General features: G+C 42.6%; 1 protein-coding gene and 1 pseudogene across 2 annotated transcripts in view; one reads left to right on the top strand and one right to left on the bottom strand.

Moving 5' to 3' along the window:
- Nucleotides 1–13,972, bottom strand: part of PIK3CB (phosphatidylinositol-4,5-bisphosphate 3-kinase catalytic subunit beta) — a 195,695-nt gene that overhangs the window by 164,082 nt on the left and 17,641 nt on the right.
- On the top strand, nucleotides 2,219–2,981 carry LOC108544609 (10 kDa heat shock protein, mitochondrial pseudogene; annotated as a pseudogene). Its single transcript, XR_001889896.1, has one exon. The product of XR_001889896.1 is annotated as a 10 kDa heat shock protein, mitochondrial pseudogene (transcript).

The following is a 13,972-nucleotide window of genomic DNA, read 5'->3' as shown; positions in this document are numbered from 1 at the left end:
AAAAAAAAAAAAAAAAAAAAAAGAGAGTTTGGACCTTCCAGAGCTCAGGGACCTCTCAGGGTCCCCATACTGTATTTTGAGTACCAATCCTGCTCTACTCTGTGGTCCACAATACCCTAGATAGGATCTATATCTATCACTTGTATTTACCCCAACATATCAGAATTATCTGTTCATTTGCCAGTCTCTCTTGAAGTTTCCTAAAACTAAAACCATGAGCCATGAACCTTCTTCAACTTTGCATCCCCAGTGCCTCATACAGCACACAACACATATCCTCTCAATACATGTTGGATATAGGAAAATATTCACACACTCTAATATATTAATATAAAGGTGTATGTGAATAAAGCGGAGTTTCCCATGGCCAACTCTTTAGCTAAAAGAAATGTACAAAAGAAAAATCTTAGATAAACTGACAGCAATGTCAGAAGTAGAATAAAAGATACTGTCAAACCTGGTATGACCACATTAGATCAGACCTTTTCAGGAAGTTTAGCCCTGAGGGAACAAGGAAAGCAGATCCTAAAGGGCATCTTAAACTGTAAACAAACACCCACTGCTCTAGTCTTCCACCAGAATAAAAAGTATCCACCTCTGCAAGCAGACAATTAAACCACTGTTTTTAAAAAGGTTGGGAAGGGAGGTGGTATCAAGGCAGGGAGAGTACCAGAGACTGCATGACTAAGAAAGAACATAAACAAGTATCCTCAACTTATGAAACTTATGTATATTTTAAATTTTGTCAAATTAGAATATGACAAAACACATTTTCCTGTCTTTATTTGCATTAGTTTTTAAATCAATGCCTCTTTCCATTTATACGAATGACCCCCATCCTCCCAATCCAAGTAAACAACAACATGATAGCATTACTGAACACAGGACACACATTTGCCTCTCTTGCTTATTATTACACGTGGCCCAGTACCTTGATGCTTAACAAATATATCTAGATTGTTCATTAATTGGATATCTGAAGCAGCACTTGGGCCAAGGGAAAAGAATTCCTTTTGCAGAAAAGTCCTGGGATGAGGCGGAGGCAAGGTGTCATACAAGCCAAGACACAAAAGAAGCTCTTGGAAGAGGCTCAGGCGTGAAGGGAAAATTCTATGCTGAGTTTTACCACAAAGGCACTAGGGAAGTCACTGGAGCTGATGGCCTCCTTCTCTGGGCCTCCATTCTCAAACACAACATGAAGCTCTAAAATGCTTAGCTCTCTACCTTGATTTTCAGAAAGTCTCTGTGGCTCGTCTATCTAGGAAAGCTCCAGGCTCTCAGGAGAATAAATTTGACATTCCAAAGGTGTGAATTTTGACCAGAATCAATTCACTGGAGGCCCACATCAACACAGCAAAGCATTCAATTATTGTTAGATAATTTACAAACAGGTTAATACTGTTTCCACATCTTCTAGATAAGAAAATAGGTATAGAAGCAACTTTACAGGCCAGGTGCAGTGGCTCACACTTATAATCCCAGCACTCTGGGAGGCTGAGGCAGAAGGACTGCTTGAGCCCAGAACAACATAGCAAGACTCCACCTCTACAAAAAATAAAAAAATGTTTTTAAAAATAAAAAAAGAAGTAACCTCACAAATCACTTGACCTCTTATAGAGAAAAAATACATTAATATTTTATTTTAAAAAACAGGCCAGGCATGGTAGTTCATACCTATAATCCTAGCACTTTGGGAGGCCAAGGCAAGAGGATGGCTTGAGCCCAGGAGTTCAAGACCAGCCTGGGCAACAGAGCAAGAGCCCCTCGCTACAAAAAAATTAAAAATCAGCCAGGCGGCCGGGCGCAGTGGCTCACGCCTGTAATCCCAGCACTTTGGGAGGCTGAGGTGGGTGAATCACGAGGTCAGGAGATCGAGACCAACCTGGCTAACACAGTGAAACCCTGTCTCTACCAAAAATACAAAAAAAATTAGCCAGGTGTGGTGGTGGGCACCTGTAGTGCCAGCTGCTCGGGAGGCTGAGGCAGGAGAATGGCATCAACCCAGGAAATGGAGTTTGCAGTGAGCCAAGATCACGCCACTGCACTCCAGCCTGGGAGACAGAGCAAAACTCCATCTCAGAAAAAAAAAAAAAAAAAATCAGCCAGGCAAGGTGGCACATGTCTGTAGTACCAGCTACTCAGGAGGCTGAGGTGGAAGCATCACTTGTGCCCAAGAAGGTTGAGGCTGCAGTGAGTCGTGATCATGCCACTGCACTCAGCCTGAATAACAGAGTGAGATCTTGTCTCAAAAAAAAACAAGAGCAAAAAGTCTGGAAACTATGGCTTTTAAATTAAGTGGACACAACGATGTTTTTATTCTCATCTGATATTCTTAACAACTCTTAAGAACAAAATCGACGTGTCGCCAGGGCCGGACCACGAGTCTCTCCTTGCGGCGCTACACTAGAGCAGAGTACGAGTCTGAGGCGGAGGGACTCATGGCAGGACAAGCGTTTAGAAAGTTTCTTCCACTCTTTGACCGAGTATTGGTTGAAAGGAGTGCTGCTGAAACTGTAACCAAAGGAGGCATTATGCTTCCAGAAAATCTCAAGGAAAAGTATTGCAAGCAACAGTAGTCGCTGTTGGATCGGGTTCTAAAGGACAGGGTGGAGAGATTCAACCAGTTAGCGTGAAAGTTGGAGATAAAGTTCTTCTGCCAGAGTATGGAGGCACCAAAGTAGTTCTAGATGACAAGGATTATTTCCTATTTAGAGATGGTGACATTCTTGGAAAGTACGTAGACTGAAATAAGTCACTATTGAAATGGCATCAACATGAGGCTGCCCATTCCACTGAAGTTCTGAAATTTTTCATCATGTAAATAATTTCCATATTTCTCTTTTATAATAAACTAATGATAAAAAAAGAACAAAATCGCTGTAAAATAAGCTAAAATGTAAATCTAAATCACTAAATGCAAGAGGCAACTGCTTAAGAATTCTTAATTTTACAATTTCTTTCCAAAGTATACTGTAAGTAGCCTTTAGAAAACTCAGCATGGCAGGGCACGGTGGCTCACGCCTATAATCCCAGCACTTGGGGAGGCCAAGGTGGGCGGATCACGAGGTCAAGAGATTAGGACCATCCTCGCTAACACGGTGAAACTCCGTCTCTACTAAAAATACAAAATAATTAGCCGGGCGTGGTGGCAGGCACCTGTCGTCCCAGCTACTCGGGAGGCTGAGGCAAGAGAATGGCGGGAACCTGGGAGGCGGAGCTTGCAATAAGCAGAGATCGTGCCACTGCACTCCGGTCTGGGGGACAGAGCGAGACTGTCTCAAAAAAAAAAAATGGATTTAGGTTGTACATCTTCCTTTTTTTTTTTGAGATGGAGTCTCGCTCTGTTGCCAGGCTGGAGTACAGTAGCGCAATCTCGGCTCACTGCAACCTCCGCATCCCCGGTTCAAGGGAGTCTCCTGCCTCAGCTTTCTGAGTAGCTGGGATTACAGGCATGCCCTACCACACGTGGCTAATTTTTGTACTTTTAGTAGAGACGGGGTTTCACCACGGTGGCCAGGATGGTCTCAATCTCTTGACCTCCTGATCCTCCCACCTCGGCCTCCCAAAGTGCTGGAATTACAGGCATGAGCCACCGCGCCCGGCCCCATCTTCCATTCTTCCCCTTACAAAAAGAATCAGAACTTCCTTAATTAGATCAGCAGAGCAATAGTTTCTTCAAGATTGAGAAAGCTGTGCTAATATAATTATACACATATCAATGGTTTATTTATTAAATCTTCAGTGATTTTTCAGACTCTAAGAGAAATCAGCCAGGTGAGGTTGCTTACACCTGTAACCCAGCACTTTGGGAGGCCAAGGCGGGCAGATCCCTTGAGGTCAGAAGTTCGAGACCAGCCTGGCCAACATGGCGAAACCCCGTCTCAACCAAAAATACAAAAATTAGCCAGGTGTGGTGATGCACGCCTGTAGTCCCAGCTACTCTGTAGGCTGAGGCAGAATTGCTTGAACTCAGGAGGCAGAGGTTGTAGTGAGCTGAGATTGCACCACCGCGTTCCAGCCTGGGCAACAAAGTGAGACTCCATCTCAAAAATAAAAATAAAAGATCACTGTTATATTATTCACCCACACAACTAAACATGCTCAGCAGAACAGGGAGTTCCAAGAGTGACATAGTTGTATTAGACAACGCTAGAACTGAAGAGAGGAAGCTCTGAACCTCAAAGAAATTGAGGCCTGCTTATTCAGGATTGCTCTAGAAAAATTAGACTTGAAAAGAGACCAATGGAAGGTAAACAGCTAGAATGGCCAGCAGCAAAATAAGCTTGTATTAGGAGAATAGTGAAAAAATAAAGACTTCTTAGATGGGAATCACCCTGGGAAATAAGTCAACTTGCCAATGGTGATACTGCATACAGCTGGACATTGAAGAATACCACTCTTAAATACAAGAAACTGGAATATTGCAGATTCTAGGCAGGGGCTAAGAGGTTTACTCTCCATAATAAACTTGTATTTTTAAACTTTATACTATGTGCAAGCATTCCACAGCTTCTATAGCTTTTTGCAGTAGTGTCCTCAAATACATAAATTATATGCATACATATAGATATGTTAACTACTATTATAAATATGAGCCACTTATTATAGAAAATATGTCCATTTGCCTTCATTGTTTCTGGTCACAATCTGTATCTTGGGATAATACAGCATATGAACCAAATGTTTCAAAGTCAAATCTAAATCTTATTTATCCAGGCCCTATAACCCTAGCACTTTGGGAGGCCCAGGCAGGAGAACTGCTTGAGCTCAGGAGTTCAAGACCAGCCTGGGCAACATGATGAAACCCCGTCTCTACAAAATATAGAAAAATTAGCCACGTGTGGTGGCACGCACCTGTAATCCCAGCTACTCAGGAGGCTGAGGCACAAGAATCACTTGAACATGAGAGGTGGAGGTTGCAGTAAGCCGAGACTGTGCCACTGCACTCCAGCATAGGCAACAGAGTGAAACCCTGTCTCAAAAAAATAAAATAAAATAAAAAATAATAAAATAAACCTTATTTATCCATTATAGCACTGCTTGTAATGGCAATACACTATAAACTTTCTTAAAGTTTGTCAATAGAGGACTGGTTAGATGCACTATGGTACATCCACATAATGGAATGTTGTACAGCTATAAAAAGAAAGAAAAGTCCAGGCATGGTGGGAACAGTGGTTCACACCTATAATCCCAGCATTTTGGAAGGCCAAGGTGGGAGGATCACTTGAATCCAGTAGTTCAAGACCAACCTGGGCAACATGACAAGACTTCATCTACACTAAAAATTTTAAAACTTAGCCAAACATGGTGGTGGCACCTGTAGTCCCAGTTACTTGAGATGCTAAGGTGGAAGGATCGCTTTTGAGCTCAGGAGGTTGAGGCTGCAGTTGAACTATGATCATGTCATTGCACTACAGCCTGGGGAAGACAGCAAGACTCTGTCTCAAAAAAAAAAAAAAGTCTGGCTTTCAAGATGCCTTCTCTTACTAGTCCAGCTCACACTGACCTTGATCACCTCATAAATTCGAGGGTTTTTTTTTAAAACACAATTAAGCACTATACCACATGCTGCCTTTAGTGCTGATTAGTTTTATTATATATGTCATGTTCCCTCAATCAGATTGAGGGCCAGGAAAAGACAGATTTTTTTTTCTCCCTGTGACATATGGTATTTGAATTCCAAAATTAACAGAGCTTCTTATCCACTGCTCAGCAAGTTCCAAAATTTCATTTTACCATTTCTTTTTCTAACTATAAAACTTACAACAGAACCCCATGTCCCATCCAAGAAATTAAAGGGGGGGGAAATATATTACTTATTAACAACAGTCAAAATCTCTGTTAAAAGAAGTTCAAAAAACAACCTCTCATGTAATATGTAAACCTATAAAACATTTAGAAGGCTGGGTGCAGTGGCTTACACCTGCAACCTCAGCACTTTGGAAGGCCAAGGCAAGAAGATCATTTGAGCCCAGGAGTTCAAGGCCAGCCTGGGCAACAAGGCGAGACCCTGTCTCTACAAAGAAAAATGCAAAGAGCCAGGTGTGGGAATGCACACCTGTAGTCCCAGCTACACAAGACGCTGAGGTGGGAGGGTCGCTTGAGCCTGGGAGGCAGAGGTTACAGTAAGATGAGATCATGCCACTGCACTCTAGACTGGACAACAAGCGAGACTCTGTCTCAAAACAAAAAAAAAAATTAGGAGAAAATCTAGGCCCTCTCTCTTTCTCTCTCTCTCTATATATATATATATACACACACACTATATATAATAATGTTTTATATATGAATATAAAAGTTTTATATGTGAATATTATACTATGATAATATTATATCAAGTACCATTTTATATATATTAACAATTATTATTTATTTCTGCTGTTTAAAGGGAAAATCTAATTGATCTTGAGTTTGGCTGAGTTTTCAGACAACACCAAAAAGCAAAATCTATGAAAAAAAAATAGGTAAGCTGGTCTTTATTAAAACTTACGACTGGGCGCGGTGGCTCAAGCCTGTAATCCCAGCACTTTGGGAGGCCGAGATGGGCGGATCATGAGGTCAGAAGATCGAGACCAGCCTGGCTAACACGGTGAAACCCCGTCTCTACTAAAAAATACAAAAAACTAGCTGGGCGAGGTGGCGGGCGCCTGTAGTCCCAGCTACACAGGAGGCTGAGGCAGGAGAATGGCGTAAACCTGGGAGGCGGAGCTTGCAGTAAGCTGAGATCCGGCCACTGCACTCCAGCCTGGGCGACGGAGCAAGACTCCGTCTCAAAAAACAAAAAACAAAAACTTACAACTTCTGGCCGGGCACGGTGGCTCATGTCTGTAATCCCAGCACTTTGGGAGGCCGAGGTGGGTGGATCATCTGGGGTCAGGAGTTCAAGACCATCCTGATCAACATGGTGAAACCCCATCTCTACTAAAAATACACAAAAAAGTTAGCCAGGCATGGTGGTGTGCACCTGTAATCCCAGTTACTCGGGAGGCTGAGGCAGAGAATCACTTGAACGCGGGAGGCGGAGGTTGTAGTGAGCCGTGACTGCGCCACTGTACTCCAGCCTGGGGGACAAGAATGAGACTTCGTCTCCAAAAAAAGAAAATGAAAAGCCAGATATTTCACTATTGGAGTAGGAGTTTACAGCCGTTAAACAAGAAGAGGAAGCAAAAGTGGACTGGAGTTAGAAACATCAGTATAAACTAATGTTTAGCTTAACATAGATATAGTTAAATATGGAAAAATTTATAGACATATGTATATAGTGTTCACATATATTTCCTTGCTCTATCAGCTGAGAGAGCTTAGAAGCAGATACCCCAGTAGTAAAGAGTGCACATTATGGTCAGCTCTTAGTTTCTAACACTGTTCTCCAATAAAAGGGACCAGTTCCCTTGTAGAAATGACTGATCCTAGGATGAGGTAAGAAATACACAAAGTAAGGCTTGAATATCTTGTAGTAATGTAAAGTAAAAAAGTGCCCAAACACACACACACGAACACACACACACACACACACAATGATAGGAAATCGTCAAAGGGACACAGGGCAAACTGAAAGAGCTCCCAACGGCCAAAGCTAAAATATTCTGAGCAACAAAGTAATGAAGTATTGGATTATAAACCAAAGTACAAAATATATACTAGTCTACACTGATATAAGTAAATGATTAAACAAATAAATGGGAGGGGAGAATAAATCTCCCACACAAAATTGCAAATAATTTGTGTAGATACACCCCCCATCAAGGAAATGAACTATAACGCCCCACTCTTTTAAGTGTGAGCTTCACATAGTGCCTTCCTTCCAAAAAGTGTAATATGAAAAGGAGAGGGAAAGAGTAACTTTATAGCAGGGAAACCTAACAAACTGCCTCAGTCAGTCGATCAAGGACAACATCAACAATGATAATTCATTTTTTAGTATATACTTTTGATATGTCAGAAAAATGGCACTTTACCTCTGTGGTCTCCCTCTTAAAAATCCGTAATTCCAGTCTAATCATTTAAAAAAAAAAATCAGAAAAAATTCAATTGAAAGACATTATGCAAAATAACTGACCAGTATTCCTCAGAACTGTCATGGTCACCAAAAACAAGAAATGTCGGCCAGGCACGGTGGCTCACGCCTATAATCCCAGTACTCTGGGAGGCCAAGATGGACAGATCACAAGGTCAGGCATTTGAGACCAGCCTAGTCAACGTAGCAAAATTCTGTCCCTACTAAAAATACAAAAATTAGCTTGGCGTGGTGGTACATGCCTGTAATCCCAGTTACTCAGGAGGCTGAGGCAGAATTGCTTGAACCTGGGAGGTGGAGGTCGCAGTGACCAGAGGTTGCAGTGAGCTGAGATTGTGCCACTACACTCCAGCCTGGGTGACAGAGCGAGACTCTGCCAAAAAAAAAAAAGTCTAAGAAACTGTAATGGCACCACTAAGGACAACTAAAAAATATTGTGGGAAAAAAATACATAATTGGTAAAATTGGAATATAAACTATATATTAGGTAACAATACTGTACCGATATTAAATTTTCTTTTTTTTTTTTTTTTTTTTTTTAGCTTTTTTAATTTGGTAGGGTTTGACCCAGGAATAACAGTCCATGATTCTGAAGGTGATGATGTTTTCTTGACTCAGGTATGATGTGTTCATCCTTCTTTTGCTGTACGAATGACAGTCTTGGTTACGAATGACAGTCTTGGTGGTCAGAAGTACAAGGTAAGGTCCTTCCCAGGCTGCTTGAGTTTTCCTTGTGTTTTTTTTTTTTTGAGACAGAGTCTCACTCTGTCACCCAGGCTGGTGTGCAGTGACACGATCTCCGCCTCCTGGGTTCATGCCATTCTCCTGCCTCAGCCTCCCAAGTAGCTGGGACTACAGGCGCCCGCCACCACGCCCGGTTAACTTTTGTATTTTTAGTAGAGACAGGGTTTCACCGTGTTAGCCAGGATAGTCTCAATCTCCTGACCTTGTGATCCGCCTGCCTCGGCCTCCCAAAGTGCTGGGATTACAGGCGTGAGCCACCATGCCCGGCCAATGTTAAATTTTCTAAATGTAACTATACTATTGATATGCAAGAAAATTTCTACAGATAAACATAACAATTTAGATGGATCTTCTGGGAATTATGCTGACTGGAAAAAAAAACCGGCTAAGCGTGGTGGCTCACGCCTGTAATCCCAGCACTTTGGGAGTCCAAGGCAGGAAGATCACTGGAGCTCAGGAGTTTAAGACCAGCCTGGGCACTGTGGCAAAACCTTGTCTTTACAAAAACTTTAAAAAATTAGCTGGGTGTAGTGGCACATGCCTGTAAGTCCCAGCTACTTGGGAAGCTGAGGTCAGAAGATTGCTTGAGCCCAAGAGTTTGACGCTGCAGTAAGTTATGATCATACCACTGCACTAAAGCCTGGGCAACAGGGCAAGATCGTATCTCTAAACGAAAAAAGCCAAGCTCCCAGATGATTTCATTTATATAACATTCTTGAAATGACAAAATCATAAAGATGGAGAACAGATTAGTAGTTGCCAGAGGTTAGAAAGGGTGGAAGGGAGGTGACTGGGGATATAAAAAAGGTGGAATGAGAGATTTTTTTTTGAGACAGAGTCTTGCTGTCACCCAGGCTGGAGTGCAGTGGTGCGATCTTGGCTCACTGCAACCTCCGCCTCCTGGGTTCAAGCAATTCTCCTGCCTCAACCTCCCAAGTATCTGGGACGACAGGCACGTGCCACCACTCCTGGCTAATTTTTGTATTTTTAGTAGAAATGGGGTTTCACCATATTGGTTAAGCTGGTATTGAACTCCTGATCTCATGATCTGCCCACCTCAGCCTCCCAAAGTATTGGGATTACAGGCATGAGCCACCACGCCTGGGTTTTTTTTTTCTTTTCTTTTCTTTTCTTTTTTTTTTTTTGACAGAAAGTCTCACTCTTGTCCCCTAGCCTGGAGCACAACGGTGTGATCTCGGCTCACTGCAACCCCCAACTCCCAGGTTCAAGCGATTCTCCTCCCTCAGCCTTCCAAGTAGCTGGGACTGTACTCATGCGCCACCACATCTGGCTAATTTTTTGTATTTTTAGAAGAGACGGAGTTTCACCATGTTGGCCAGGCTGGTCTTGAACTCCTCACATCGGGTGAATCACCTACCTCAGCCTCCCAAAGTGCTGGGATTACAGGTGTGAGCCACTATGCCCAGCCAGAATGAGAGACTCTTGTAATGGAACTATTGTGACTTTATTGTGGTGGTGGTCACTCAAATCTATACATATAATAAAACTGAATGACCTAAATACACACTGAAATAAGTGAATATAAAACTGGTGAAATTTGAGTAAGATATATGAACTATATCCAAGTCAATTTTGTGGCTGTGATATCTTTCCATAGTTATGCAAGATGTTACCATTGGAGTATTATGGGTAAAGGATAATGGATTCCTCTGTATTATTTTTTACAACTGTATGTGAATCTACAATTATCCCAAAATAAGAAAAAAACATTTTTTCAGTGTTGTCTAGAACTGAACATCATTCCTTTTTAGGAGGGGCTACAATTCTACCAATGCTATTTAGGACCACATCAGCTTTTCTGTCAAGAGAATCCCTCTGCTCTAACCCAGCATTTCGTACTCACAGACTATGGTTCACCCAGACAGTTTAGACACACTTAAGTAATACAGTTCCCAAAGATTTAAACAACCTCAGAGTCAATGCTAAGTTAGCTTGTCCAAGCTAAATGTTTCTAAGACCAAAGTCTTTCTTCAGTTTAATTCACACATGATTAAGGGCCTACTGTATTTTTTTTTTTTTTTTGAAACGGTGTCTCACTCTGTTGCCCAGGCTGGAGTGCAGTGGCACAATCTTGGCTCACTGCAAGCTCCGCCTCCCATGTTCACACCACTCTCCTGCCTCAGCCTCCTGAGTAGCTGGGACTACAGGCGCTGCCACCACGCCCAGCTAATTTTTCGTATTTTTAGGAGGGTTTCACCATGTTAGCCAGGACAGTCGTTTGTTAGCCAGGACAGTCTCGATCTCCTGACCTCATGAGCCTCCCGCCTCAGCCTCCCAAAGTGCTGGGATTACAGGCATGAGCCACCGTGCCCAGGCGATTAAGGGCCTACTCTATACCAGGCATTATGTTAAGTATTTTAGTGGTGGTGGTGGCAGAAATTAAATTATACGAGACATTACAAGAGATGATTCCTCACCCTCAGGTGGGGTAAACAATTAGATACGAGCATTCCAAAGAAATGGGGTAAAAGCTAACAAAGGTATAAGATACACAAGTGGGGCCCTTACCACAACCTAAATGGTTTGGAGGAGGAATACACCTGGGCTGAAAAAGGCTGAATTAAGAGCCAAGTTGGGGATAGGGAAAGGAGCAGAAAGCTTTCTCAATGTGGATCCTATACTAACAGCTCTACATGAATCAACACATGATGAGATGATGAGGTACAATCCCATCTATCCCATTTTTAAGAGGACATAGAGGGACAGAAAGAAAAGACAACTTGCCCAAGATCACATGACTAATAACTATAAACTCAAACAGTCTGGTTCCAAGACAGTAATAGAAAGATTGAGTCGGGTGGATGCTGTGGCTCATGTATGTAATCCCAGCACTTTGGGAGGCCAAGGCAGGAGGATTACTTGAAATCAGGAGTTCGAGACCACCCTGACCAAAATGGTGAAACCACGTCTCTACTAAAAATATAAAAATTAGCCAGGTGTGGTGGTGGGTGCCTATAATCCCAGCTACTTGGGAGGTTGAGGCAGGAGAATCACTTGAAGCCAGAAGGGGGAGGTTTGCAGTGAGCTGAGGTCACACCACTGCACTCCAGCCTAGGTGACAGAGTGAGACCATCTCAAAAAAAAAAAAAAAATTGAGTCTTGGATTTCAATATCAGCCTTTGGAAGACCAGGGCTATTTCACTCCTATTCTTTATTCCTCTCTCCTTAAATATCTCTTCTCTTTACTTTTTCTAGCTCTCTCTAGATTTCCCCAACCCTCCACCTTCCTTCCTCCACTCAACGGTTATCCTTTGTCTCTGTCTCCACACATATGTTCCAAAGGTTGATCTCAAATTTGGCCATATTAAACTAGTCAAAACCACACAGGCATGGCTCACATCTGTAATCCCAGCACTTTGGGAGGCCGAGGTGGGCAGATCACTTGAGGTCAGGAATTCTAGATCAGCCTGGGCAATATGGCAAAATCCCATCTCTACAAAAAATACAAAAATTAGTCTGGTGTGGTAGTGTATTCCTGCAGTCCCAGCTACTCTGGAGGCTGAGGTGGGAGGATGCCTTGAGCTCAGGAGGCAGAGGTTGCAGTGAGCCACGATTGTGCCACTACACTCCAGCCTGGGTGACAGAGCCAGATCCTGTTTCAAAAAAAAAAAAACTAGTCAAAACTGTAACAAAAGATTACAAACTCTTAATGCCTGGTGTTACAAAAGAAAAAAAAAAAAAAGAAGAAAATAATTTAAAAAAAGATTTGAAACAATTTAAACATCCATTCATATATAAATACAGAAAAAAAAGTTACATTGACACAATACAAAGCAGTCCCGAAAAAAGAATAAAGCAGTTCTACACCTACAGATACATGGTATTGAATATATTAAGTGGTAAGAGGAGACATAGAATAATGAGCATGCTATGCTGCCATTTGTGAGAGTGGGGGTTTACATGTATATACTGATAAATTATTCATAAATGCACAGGTTATCTCTAAAACAACATACAGTAGTAGTACACAGTATACAGGAGGATGTGTGCAGGTTACATGCAACTACTACACCATTTTATCTAAGAGACTTGAGCACCCATGGATTTTGACGTCCACAGGGAATCCTGGAACCAATCCTTCACAGATACCGAGAGATAAACTGCATTCAAATAAATAATTATGCCCTTAGCCTGGTGCCTGCACAAAGAAATCCTCAATACATGGCAGCAACTGCTCCTCTTTTAGGTATTTTCACTCACACACACACACTCAGTGGTAATCTTTTTACATATTTGAATAAGGTAGTTAAAAATCACAAGGTGGGTGGGGTGCAATGGCTCATGCCTGTAATCCCAGCACTTTTGGAGACCAAGGCAGATGGATCACTTGAGCTCAGTAGCTCGAGACCAGCCTGGGCAATGTGGCGAAACCCCTATCTCTACAAAAAAATACAAATATTAGCTAGGCATAGTGGCGCATGCCTGTCGTACCAGCTATATGGGAGGCTGAGGTGGGAGGATTGTTTGAGCACAGGAGGTTGAAGCTGTAGCGAGCCTGGGCAACAGAGTGAGACCCTGTCTCTAAAAAGTAAATAAAGTAAAATAAAATAAAAACCAGCCGGGCGTGGTGGCTCACGCCTATAATCCCAGCACTTTGGGAGAACGAGGCAGGCGGATCACCCAAGGTCAGGAGCCTGGCCAACATGGTGAAACCCCATCTCTACTAAAAATACAAAAATTAACGGGGCATAGTGGCAGGCCCCTGTAATCCCAGCTACTCAGGAGGCTGAGGCAGGAGAATCGCTTGAACCCAGGAGGCCAGAGGTTGCGGTGAGTCAAGATCGCACCATTGCACTCTAGCCTGGGGACAAGAGCGAGACTTTGTCTCAAATAATAATAATAATAACAATAATAATAAATAAATACTTAAAAAATAAAAACAAAAACCACAAGGTGACAATTTCACTGGAGATTGTCAGTTAATTGCTAGTAACAATGAGTCTACCCTCACTGTGAAGTCACCAAATGGTATCAAGAATTCTGAGAGTTGCCAGGTGCGGTGGCTCAAGCCTATAATCCCAGCACTTTGGGAGGCCAAGACGGGTGGATCACGAGGTCAGGAGATCGAGACCATCCTGGCTAACACGGTGAAACCCTGTCTCTACTAAAAAATACAAAAAACTAGCCGGGCGAGGTGGCGGGCGCCTGTAGTCCCAGCTACTTGGGAGGCTGAGGCAAGAGAATGGC

The sequence above is a fragment of the Rhinopithecus bieti genome, unplaced genomic scaffold, assembly GCF_001698545.2.
Source record: "Rhinopithecus bieti isolate Rb0 unplaced genomic scaffold, ASM169854v2 scaffold_26603, whole genome shotgun sequence".
Lineage (NCBI taxonomy): Eukaryota > Metazoa > Chordata > Mammalia > Primates > Cercopithecidae > Rhinopithecus > Rhinopithecus bieti.
This window is presented reverse-complemented; position numbering and strand designations above follow the sequence as displayed.